The sequence below is a fragment of the Callithrix jacchus genome, chromosome 7 (assembly GCF_049354715.1).
Source record: "Callithrix jacchus isolate 240 chromosome 7, calJac240_pri, whole genome shotgun sequence".
Taxonomy (NCBI): Eukaryota; Metazoa; Chordata; class Mammalia; order Primates; family Cebidae; genus Callithrix; species Callithrix jacchus.
The window spans coordinates 86,831,904-86,844,770 of NC_133508.1; positions in this window are offsets into that span (position 1 = coordinate 86,831,904).

Sequence of the window (12,867 nt, forward strand, 5' to 3'; positions counted from 1 at the left end):
ATGTGCGCCTGCCATTGTCCCACTGAAGAACACGGAGGCTGGGGCTTTTATCTCCTAATTTCTGTCTCCATTGATTACGGGTTACTCTCCACCTCCCCCTTTGAACTCTCTCACATTTCCTGGTTATCCTTGCCAGGGCCGAGCAGACTTCTAGAGTTTGAGAAAAAGTCTTGAGGCAGAAATGCAGAGACGGACCAGAAAGCCTTCTAAGTAAGATGCTGGCCACATGCATGAAACTATCCATTCAACTGCATTAAAATCAGGGATAAGAATCTTCTACAGAAAGTTACATGAAAATATCTACCAGAATTATCTCTCACATTTGAACAGTTTAAAATTCAAAAGCCATGTCCACACAACTATCAAGATAAATATATATCTGCTTTCTACAGTCCTAATGACAGTTATGTAAAGGCTGTGAGGGTTGTGGGAATTTCTGAGTCAGAGGAGTCATTAAGGCCTAAGAAGAACAAAAAAACTACATTAAGCATAGGGAGCTGGAAAAATAAAGAGAAATATTTGGGTCACTTTGACTGACCTTATAGCTTTATGATCTTGGGCAAATCACTTAAACTTATTGAGCCTCAGTTTCCTCTTCCAACAAATTGAGACAAAGGGCCTGCCTACCACAAAGAGCTGCTCTAAGACACAAATAGGGTGATGAATGAAAATGCATTTGATGAGTATATATCCAGTCAACAAAGAATTGAGCACAGTTTAGAATAATTCACTTAAGCAAACATCCCCCATGCCTCTTCTGAGTCAGGCTCTGTGCAGGTGCTAAGGATTAAGAGACAAATATAACACTATTAAATTGAACCACATTGGTCAATTTAAATTTTATGTAAAATTTATAACTCAGTTATTTAATCAGAGTAGCCACTTTTCAAGTGCTCTCAATAGCTACATGTGGCTAGTGGCTGCCATACTGGACAACATATATATATAGAACATTTCCATCACTGCAGAATGTTTTGTTAGACAGAATTGATAGACAAATGCCTACTGGGCAAAGGAAATGAAAAGCCTGGAAAACCAGCTTGCTGACAGGACCAGGTTCAGGTCTCCTCTGTGTCAGCTATTCCTCAGGAAGCAGTGCAGGAGGGAGTATCGACTTCTTCACTACTACTGGAGCCTCAGAGACTTCCCTTGTTATGTGAAATAGCACGGCATGGTGAGTGGGGGGAAAATGTCCCCCACATGCACTCCTGGAAATTGGTTTCCCCGTGCTACCATACATATGTCCCTTAGAGGTCTGTCTTTCCCAGAGACCTCCTATGGTTTCTGTCTCTACAGAAAACACCCACCCACCACAAGGGTGCCTTGTTTCAAGCAAAATATACCCTGTAGGATTCACCCACTCCCTTCATATATATTTATTAAAATAACACCTTCCATGTTCCTGGCCACTAAGTTAGATGCAGAATGGAATGACAGCATGATTATAACTTAAATGGCATAAATATTCAGGTTATAATCACGTTTTTATATGCACAAACTCATTCTCAAATCAGCATTATGAAATTGGTATTAATATCCTCTTGTACAGAAGATGAAATTGAGGCTCAGAGAGTTTAAGTGACTTATACAAAGTTTCAGGTAGAGAGTAGCAGACTCAGAGAAGACTGAAATTATGCTAAGAAATGCATCTATGTATATCATGTAGTTTTCACATCAAAAATACCATACCTTTGAAGTTCACAAACTAGTTGGAAAGAAAGGATAAATGTGTACAAATTCAGTTTACAATTAATATCCAAACAATATGGTAAGAGCAATGACACAGGCATGCTCAGTAAAGTGGAGGAGCACCAAAGAGAGATGATCTTGATGAGCATCTAAGAAGGCTTTCTGGAGGAAATGACCCTTAAGCTGAATATTATAGGACGAAAAGGGTCAGACAGATAAAAAATAAGGTGAGGAGAAGAGAGGGAAAGATATTTTTTAATCCAGTTTGTCACTTATATATCTACTTTGCTTATGTTGTTCTGGTCACCTAAAAATGTTATCAGTCTTTTCTATTTGGCTTCTAACTTTTGTTTGCTTAAAAAAGATTGCCCTATGCCAAGACTGTAAAATAATTATTTTATGATTTCTCAATCTCTTAGGGTTACGTATTTTACTTTTACATCTTTGATCCATATGGAGTTTATATTGGTGTAAGGTGGGAGATACAGATCCAACTTTATCTTTTCCATAGGGTTATCCTGTTGCCCAAACAACAGTTATTGAATAAACAGCACATTTTCTCTCCATTGATTTGAGGTATAACATTTATAATATATTTAATTCTGGTATTTGTTTGTACTGATTCCTGGGCTTTCTATTCCATTTCATTAATATAGCTACAAATTCATGCAATAGTATTAAACTGTGTTTAAGCTGTTATAGCCCTTTAAAATATTCGGTAGGACTAGTCTCACTTTGTATTAATCATGTTTTTAATTTTGTGTGTTTTATTATGTTCTGACATCTTAAAAAGCTTGTGGCCTGGGAAAAGAGAGTTCCTCCCAGTGCTAGCCAATTCTTAGCGATAGTAAAGGTTCCACCAGTGGGAGGACATCTTTCATATGCAAACCAATCTATCCTGAGTCCACAACCCAATCACATCTATATCTAACGCTCCACCCAACCAAGGTTATCCCACCCCACCCCCAAAACAATCCCAGGGCCAGGTACCAAGTAGCTAGAGACCATTTCTATAGCCACAGCCCACCAGAAGTATTCAAAATAGCCAGTCCTAAATGTTTACTTTGCTCTACCTTGTGTTTCTAACAGAAATCCCAATAAAGGCTTTGGCCTGAGATTTCCCCTTGCTCCTCTGTTCCGACACCTGACAAAAACCTGGTGTTTCTCCTGTGGCTCTTCCAGGGATAAACTTATTTCCAAGCCTTGTTCTCATTTACTTCTGTGCCCATACCCACTTAATCATACCGCATCCAACATTTATATTCTTAAGACACACTTGTTAATCTGCCCTTTAATAAACAGGCTATTCTTGTTTACTCTTTCCATGTAAAATTTTAAATCAGCTTGCCTAATTGCAAAAAATAAAAAAAGCAAAGAAAAAAATAATAATAATGTTGCTGGTATTTTATTAGAATTCTGGTAAATTTATAGATTTAGGGAGAAATGACATCTTTATGATATTGAGTCCTTTTATCCAAGTACATGGTGTATCTTATCATCTATTTAAGTCTTCTATGTCCTTCGGAAATATTTAGCAGATTATTTTTTGGAGAAATCTCTGTCACTGAGGCTGGAGTGCAGTGGCATGATCTCTGTTCACTGCAACCTCTGCTTCACAGGTTCAAGTGATTCTCCTGCCTCAGCCTCCCAAGTAGCTGGGACTACAAGCATGCACCACTGTGCCCAGCTAATTTTTGTATCTTTTTTAGTAGAATCTGGGTTTTACCATGTTGGCCAGATGGTCCCGAACTCCTGATCTCAAGTGATTTGCCCTTCCAAAGTGCTGGGATTATATGCGTGAGCCACCTCACCTGGCCAAAAATTATAATATTTCATATATTTTTTCATAATATGTCTTTAAAATCAGGTTTGTGTTTTACTGACAGCACATTTCAATCTGAATTAGCCACATTTCAAGTGCTCAGTAGATACTTATGGCCGGCAGCTACCATATTGGACAGCACAGGTCTAAACACTCCAATTAAAAGGCAGAGATTGACAGAGTGAATTGGGGCGAGGGGGGAGGGGGAAAGTAAGACCTAATTCTATGCTATATACAAGAAATTTACTCTAAATATAAAGATATATATAGGTTAAAGTAAACAGATGAAAAAACAGGCTGTACAAACACTAATCCAAAGAAGGCTAGATTAATATCAAAGTAGACTTCAGAACAAAATATATTGCTGAAAAGGTTAAAGAGGACTTTACAGAGATCTTTTCAGCAAGATGAATAACATCATTCTTAATAATGAATTACTGAATACTTATGGTAAGGCCTAAAAATAACATTATATGCTGCCTTCACATCTACAGGAGGGCCTGGAATTACCTAACAACAAGTTTTCCTCCCCATTTTCCTCACACAGAGAAGATCTCCAAGTCAAACAACCCTCCTTATCAAACAGATCAGGTATAGTTCCTGACTATTTCTAAGTTGTTTCAATACCCTACCAATCCACAGAATTATTCAAATAAGTCAATTAAATCCTCCCATAGGAAACAGGGAAGCACTCAACCCTTTTCAAACTACAAAGCCTGCGTCCTACAGCCACTGATTGTTCACTGTGTTCCTAAGTATAATCTCCGTTTGGCTCTTAATGGAGTACGATATCATTTTCTCCCGAGCTGTGAGAATATGTGACTAATAAACTGCTCTCAATCTCATCTGTCATGTCAGGTGTCTAGTATTCAGCCATTCCCATAATGCCAGGGCAGGAATTTCCCCTCACCTGTGGGGTGAATGGGAAGTAATTAAACAAGTAATTAATGCTTTCCTCTAAATCAGGAAGAAAAGAATGTCCACTGTCAACACTTTTTTTTTGAGACGTAGTCTCACTTTGTCGCCCAGGCTAGAATGCATTGGTGCGATCTTTGCTCACTGCAACCTCTGCCTCCTGGGTTCAAGCGATTCTCCTGCCTCAGCATCCTAAATAGCTAAAATTACAGGTGTGTGCCACCATGCCGTGCTAATTTTCATAATTTAGTAGAGATGGGGTTTGCACCATGTTGGTCAGGCTGGTCTCAAACAGCTGACCTCGTGATCCACCCACCTCAGCCTCCCAAAGTGCTGAGATTACAGGTGTAAGCCACCACACCTGGCCAACATTTTATTTAATATTGCACTGGACATCCTAGCCAGTAGAACAAGACAAAGATAAAATTTAGATAGACTGAGAAGAAAAATATAAAAATATCGACATTTACAGAAGACATGATTGTCTTAGAAAATCCAAAGGAATATACAAAAAGCCACTAGAACTAATAAGTGATTTTTCTTATACACGTCAATTGCATTTTTATAGACTAACAAAAAACAAAACTTCAGTTAAGAAAACAATACTATTTACAACATAAAAATAAAAGCACAAATAAATTTAGCAAAATACGTGTTGGACTTGTACAGTGAAAGCTATAAACTATTTTTGAAAAAATTAAAGAAGACCTAATTTCATGAAGATATACACCATGTTCATGGATCAGAAACAATATTGTTAAAATGTTAATTCTTCTGAAACTTATATATGAGTTCCACTATCCAATAAATAGCCAATAGCTACATGTAGCTATTTAACTTTTTATTAAAACTAAGTTTAAATTAATGTTTTTTGGTCAAACTAACCAAATTGCAAGTTCTTAGTAGCCATATATGACTAGTGGCTACCATATTAAACAAAGCAGATAAAGAATAGTTCTCAGCTGGGCACGATGTCTCACACCTGTAATCCCAGCACTTTGGGAGGCCAAGGCAGGTATACTGCTTGAGCTCAGGAGTTCAAGACCAGCCTGGCCAATATGGCAAACCTCAATTTTACTAGCCAAACATGGCAGTGCCTCCCTGTGGTCCCAGCTACTCAGGAGGCTGAGGTGGGAGGATCACTTGAACTCAGGAGGCGAAGGTTAAAGTGAGCTGAGACCGCATCACTGCACTGCAGCCTGGGCAACAGAGTGAGACCCTGTCTCAAAATAAATAAATAAATTTAACTTAATTTTTTTAAAAAAAAGAATAGTTCCATAATCACCAGAAGTTTCATTGGACAATAGCAATTTATAAATTCAATGCAATCTCTATCAAAATTCCAGTAATTAAATAACATTTATAATTAAAAATGACAAGCTAATTTTAAAATGTATATATAAATTAAGGAACTAGAAGAGCCAAAACATTTTGTAAAAGAAAAATGTACTAGGTCGGTTGCCTCAGTGGCTCACACCTGTAATCCCTGCACTTTGGGAGGCCAAAGTGGGTGGATCACTTGAGGTCAGGAGTTTGAGACCAGCCTGGCCAACATGGTGAAACCTCATTTCTACTAAAAATACAAAAATTAGCCAGGCGTGGTGGCCAGTGCCTATAATCCCAGCTACTCGGGAGGCTGAAGCAGGAGGATTACTTGAACCCAGGAAGTAGAGGTTACAGTAAGCCAAGATCACACCACTGCACTCCAGCCTGGGCAACAGAGCGAGCCTCCATCTCAAAAGAAAGAAAAGCATTCTTAATAATAAATTACTAAATTGGAGGACTTACACTACTTGGTTTCAAGGTTTACTATAATGTTACAATAATAAAGACAGCATCTGATTTGCATAATCACATAACATGTAGCATATAGACATACCAATCAGATCAATAGAACAGAATAGCATCCATATATGTATACATATATGGTACATTGATTTTTGACAAAAGAACTAAGGTAATCAATAGGAAAAGACAGTTTCTAAACAAATGGTAGTAGAGTAATTGGTTATCTATATGCAAAAGAAACATGAACTTGGACCAATATCTTTACCATATGCAAATTTTAACTTGAAGTGGATCATAGACCTAAAACTAGAACAAAAACTATAAAAGCTATAAAACTTTGAGAAGAAAGCATCAACAAACATTTTTGTGACCTTGATTAGACAAAGAGTTTATAGGACACAAAAAGCATAACCATAAGAAAAAACTGATAAATCAGACCTCATCAAAACTAAAAATGTCTGCTGTTCAACTGAATATTAAGAAGACAAAGACCAACAACCCAATTATGGACAAAAGAATTGAACAAGAAGATATGCAAATGGATGAAAAGCATGTAAAAAGATGTTCAATATTATCAGTCATTAGGAAAATGTGAGTTAAAAATCACAATGAGATACAACTACCAAACACTACAATGGTTAAAATTTCAAATACTAAAAATATCAAATATTAGTAAGGATGCAGAGCAACTAAAACTCTCATATATTGCTGGCGGAAATGCAAACTTGCACAATTACTTTAGAAAACAGTTTGGCAATTTCTTATCAAGTTAAACATACTCTTACCATAGGACCTAAAAATTCTACTCCTAATTACATAATCAAGACACTAAAACCAAGTTGCCAATATAAACATGAGCTAAATGAAAGTGGTAAATCTAGCTACCAAGACAAATATAAGTGAGGCTGGTGGCCTAACAAAGAAAGGAAGAAAACTTGCAAGATGGGGGGCACTGTATCTTGGAGAAATAAAGAACTAAGGAACAGGTAGCTTTATTAACTTTTTCCCAGATCATATCTGCAGGGGTCTCCCAGCAATGTTTAGAGGCATAGGAAATTATTTTCATGCTGTGGACTGAATGTTTGTGTTTTCCCAAAATTTATATGTTGAAACTTTCAATGTGATAGCATTTGGAGTTGGAAACTTTGGGAAGTAATTAGGTCATGAAGCTGGAGCCCTCAAGAAGAAGAAGAGTTACCCTTACAAGGAGAGGCCAGAGAGCTAGCTAGCTAGCTTTCCACCATATGAGGATACAATGAGAAGTTAGCAGTCTGCAGCCTGGAAGAGGTCTTCAAGAGAAGTCAGCCACACATGCATCTTGATCTTGGAATGCCAACTTTCAGAACTGTGAGAAATAAATTTCTGTTGTATGTAAGCCATGAGTTTATAGTATTTTTTATAGCAGCCTGAGCAAAAAACAGAGAGAAGATCTGGAAAGCACATACCAAATATTAAAAAGGAAAAATGTAAAGATGAGCATGAGTAAATATGGCTAAGTTAGAGGAGGGTCTCCTTGATTACATGAACACATATAAATGCTGGATAAATATTAAAATTTTAAAACATGGCTGAACTCAAAAGAAAGAAAAATATTCTGATGTTAGAAGGAAGCTTGAGAAGATCATGCTCTTCATTAATGTATTCCATAACCTCCCAGCCTTCCCCATACCAAGCTCTCAGACTGTATCAATAACTTAAAGGTAGCCTAATTTGATGGGCAGAGTATTATCTCAATGATGGCTGGGGTCGAGTAGTAGCTGGATGAGTCAGACCTGATACTGGCTTGAGGAAACTCACAGCAGAGCGAAGAGACATTGTAGCAATTTAAAAATGGAGAAACCTGTCCCCTTACTAGCTCCTACCTCTCAATCATGGTAACTCATGCCATCAAAGAGAATTAAATTGGCACTGACACCAATCTTTCTGGGTAGCAAAGAGGAAGAGCCACTGACATCCAGTTTGGGTGTGAAATATAAACTGAGCTCAAGAGAGCACTAACAGCTTCTTAGCACAACAATATTATAACGGGCTACTCTTCTGAAAGGAGCAAAGCTAAATGCAGGCTAATAGAAAGGAAAGGCTGTCCTTATTAAATATTGATTGTCTCTAAGAAATATGAATGCCCATCCCACTGTCTTGGTGAAATGTGATAACTTCTTGGGTAAGCAAATGAGGAAATCAACAGTGATTCTGATCTTACAATGGCTGAGAAGAGTAGGAATGGAAGAAAAACTGACCCAAACCAGGCATATAAAAAAGGTCAGAGAGGCAGACTCTCCTTCAGAGATATGGTGCACAGTTCCTAAAGGAGGAAATTAGAACATGGCCCTCAGGGATCTGGAAGGAGATGGAGTTAAAGAGGAAAGGTCAGGTAAATTGAGAAGGGAAACAGGTCCCAAGGATGGAAATTTCCACAGAGGCCACTCTCTTTTTAGAGCCCCAAATCTGAAAAGGGGAGCCCCTTTTCCATTAAATAGACTGCTGAAAGTAGATGGGCTCTATTCTGTGTTTCTCCCACTCCTTGCTAGAGATAACTCCTTAAAGAACTTTGTAAAGTTCACATAACTCATCATTTGGATGAGATTAGCAGGACAATGCCATCCAAGAAGGGCCATTGACCTCTTAGTATCTAGGGCCTTAAAGAACATGGGGCTAGGAAAGGCATTATGCCCATATATAAATTTTTTTAAGTGGTATATTACACCACCTACTGCTTATGACTTAGTTTTATAACTTAATGTTAATTCATAAGAATTTCTTCATGTCATGAAGTATTCTTTGAAAACACTACTCCTGTTGCTATAAAATCCATCATGAAGGTGCATCATAACTAATTAAAGCTTTCCCTTCTTGGATATTTGAGTCCTACTTTTTCTGTTATAAATAATGCTACAGTGAACATCTTTGTATGTATACCTTTTGTCATCATTTCAACACTTTCTTGGTTTGGATTTCTATACATGAGGTCACTGGGTAAGGGGTAGAATATGTACAAGGTTCTTGAAATGTATTGACAAATTGTCCTCCCTAAAGATCTCATTGCTTTATGTTCCCCCTGTTAGAGTATGCAGGTACCTGTCACATGATACCTTTGTCAACATTCTGCCTGTGATATTACGGGGGAGAATGTTTTATCCAATTAGCCAGGACACATGACCTGATAGAACTTAACCATCTGCCCAAAAGAAATTTGAGAAGTTTGGTTTAAACATGGAAAAGCTAATTGTACTTATCACAAATGTGGCACCTGCAGAAAAACAGAAAAACTGTTTTCAACATTTTATTTCCATCAGAAGAGAAGGCTTCTGAACCCCAGGCTTCATTTCTCTTTGAGAAAAATAGTATGTGGTATGAACTAGGTATACTGGATTCTCTATAGTTAACTGGAGAAACAGACAAAGATCTCCATTCTTCTTCATGCCATTAACTGGTACTTATTTACAGGATATTTGGAAGAAGACAAAGTAGGGCATGTAAGCCTAGTCTATTTTAATGACATCAGCTGTTTTGATTCTTTAAATCTTTCAAGAATTAAAAGAGTTGGAGCTAAAGGGCTCTGAGACACTTATTTTGCTACATCCCCCACTATCATTAAAATTTGACTGTCTTACTGATGTGACAAAACATTTAAACACAGTGAGGCTGAAATTCTAGGGAATAAAACAAGGCTATTGCTGGCTTGTTCAAGAAAGTGAAGACATTTAGACTGAATAGGGGCTATAGAACCTCATTTATCCAGTGCTCAAAATAATAACAAATTTGAGTATTAGAGTTCCATGGTGGAAATGGAATAACAGTTTCAGAAGAGATTCACAGATCATGATGCCAATGAACCTAAATTTTAAGAATTGCTCTTGGAGTGCAAATCTTAGGATGTGTCCAAATATGTGTAAGTATCTCCTCTATTCATTTTTGTTTGTTTGTTTGGTTTGGTTTGGTTTTTGTTTATTTGTTTGAGATGGAGTCTCACTCTTTTGCCCAGGCTGGAGTGAAATGGAGCCATCTTGGCTCACTGCAACCTCCATCTCCTGGGTTCAAGCAATTCTCCTGCCTCATTCTCCTGAGTAGTTGGACTTCAGGCATCTGCCACCATGCCCAGCTAATTTTTTGTATTTTTTGTAGAGACAGGGTTTCTCCACGTTGGCCAGGCTGGTCTCAAACTCCTGACCTCAGGTCATCCATCCACCTCCACCTCCCAAAGTGTTAGGATTATGGGTGTGAGCCACCATGCTCAGCCTCCTCTATTACTTTTAAGAGGAGATGATTGATGTAAAAGTTAACTATGCCCACTGGAGTCATAGTATCCCTGAAACCATGTAGGCAAGTATATAAATCCCAGAGCTACACGGAAATTTATGGCTATGTAATAAACACTAAGCTATAATTTTTTTCCTAAAACATACAAAAAGAAAGCAGAATATCACAATTAATGATATAAATCTGGAATTTGAATTTAGATGTTCTCTTATTTAATACACAGTTTTAAAGAATAATTGTTGTTAAAAAAAATTTAAACAACAGTTTTAAAGAATGGCCTGATAAAAACGTATGTTTACAAAACAGATCAATGACAAATACTATGCCTAAAGCTATATGCCTTTTTCCTAATAATAAATGTAATTAATTTTATAAAACATTCATATGGCATCTTAATTCAACATTTTTGAACAGCCTAAAGGTTTCACTTTCCATCACTGTATTAAAGAGTGTAACACCTATAGATAATGTTCTATTATAGGCACAGGATTTGGAGAGCAATAAGTCTAGATACAAATCCTGGCCCCATCACCCCGTAAAGTTCTCTCCTTGACCTTTAAGAACCTACATAGCTTGAAGAGGTCTATCTTTGTGATCTCACCTCCTACCACGTTCTTCCTCACTCATGATGCTCCAGCCTCATAGGCCTCCTTGAGTTCCTCAAGCACCTCAAGCTAGCTTCCCCCTTCACAACCTTCAGTGTTCTCTCTGTTTGAGCTACTTTTCTCTCATACCTTCACATTACTTGCTCTCTCACTTCATGCAGGCTTCTTTACAAATATCATCTCCTCAGAGAACCCTTCTTTGTCCATTCACTCAAAACAGCTCCCACCTTCAGTCACTCACAATCTCATTACTCTGCTTTTCTTTCCTTTACTATCTAAAATCATAAATTCTACTTAATCATTTGTCCACTTTTTTATTGGCTTTCTTTCCAATAGTAAGTTCTTTGAGAGCAGGAACCTCACCTATTTTGTGCCATTACATCTTCCATAGCTAAAACAACTTCTGACACATAGAAAATGAATACTTAATAAATACTTTAATGAATGGTGGAATAAATGAATAAACAAAAAATGATATGGGCCAGGTTTAGTGGCTCACACCTGTAATCCCAGCACTTTGGGAAGCTGAGGTGGGTGGATCACTTGAGGTCAGGAGTTAGAGACCAGCCTGGCCAATATGGTGAAACCCTGCCTCCACTAAAAATACAAAAATTAGCTGGACCTGATGGCAGGTGTCTGTAGTCCCAGCTACTCAGGAGGCTGAGGCAGGAGAATTGTTTGAACTCGGGAGGTGGAGGTTGCAGTGAGCCGAGATCGAGCCACTGCACTCCAGCCTGGGTGACAGAGGGAGACTCTGTAAAAAAAAAAAAAAGAAAATTACCTAATTTAATTTAAACTTTCAATTGAAACAAAATGTAACCAAAGGAGATTTCCCAGAGGAAGGTAAAATGTGAGCTGAGTTTTAAAGGACAATCAGGGAAGAAAAAGAGGATCCTAGGTCAAAGAAACAGTAAGAGATGAGAGGACAGAAGGAAGAAAACACAGCTTTATTACTTAGAAATTGCAAATGATCTGAGAAGACTTGACAATAAATTCAACAGGAGAAAATGGCTTCTCTGTGAGTGGAGAAGTTGAGTATAGTCCTGGAAGCTCTACAAATAATTTGATTACCTAAAGTCATAAAAACATTGTATTTCTAAAGCCCCCAAATATGACCAAAATCATGTGGACTTTCCTTCTAACAGAGTTTATAGCAATATAAGAAGTTTAAAATAACATTTATTGGGGGACTCCTCATCTTCAAAATCCTCTGCATGTGCCCTGTTCACCTCCCTCCCACACAGGCTTTCCAACTAAGAGCTTGTAGAAACTCAGGCCAGTTACCCTTTAGGACATCCAACAAGATCCATAATTATAAGCCAACTTCTCTTATGGGATTAGAGACAGATTCTGTATGGTGAGTTCATCTCACAGTAGCTGTATTTAATAATATCCAGTAATTGCTACTGTTACTACCTGTGTCTTGGCAGATGTTTTAAATGGTAACCTCCTCCCATCCCTCACCCCTCTCACCTGCCACATAATAAACTTCAAAGATACAATTTCTCATATGTATATTTTTAATGCTGCTATAATTGCCAACTTAAGAGCCACATGTTTCCTAAATTTGCAGAAAAAGAGTATATGTTGCTTTGTAGCAGGTAAAATGATCCAAACAAAAAACAATATCCCTGCCCCAAGTAGTCTGCAATCCGAAAGCAAGAGTAGGCAAGCTTCAGAACGTAGCAGAAAAATACCCACACAATACAGGCAAATGGAGTGGCATATGGCCGCCACAGCTGGAACGCTTTGTAAATGATCCCCAAACCATCGCTAGTCTTTCTTTGAACA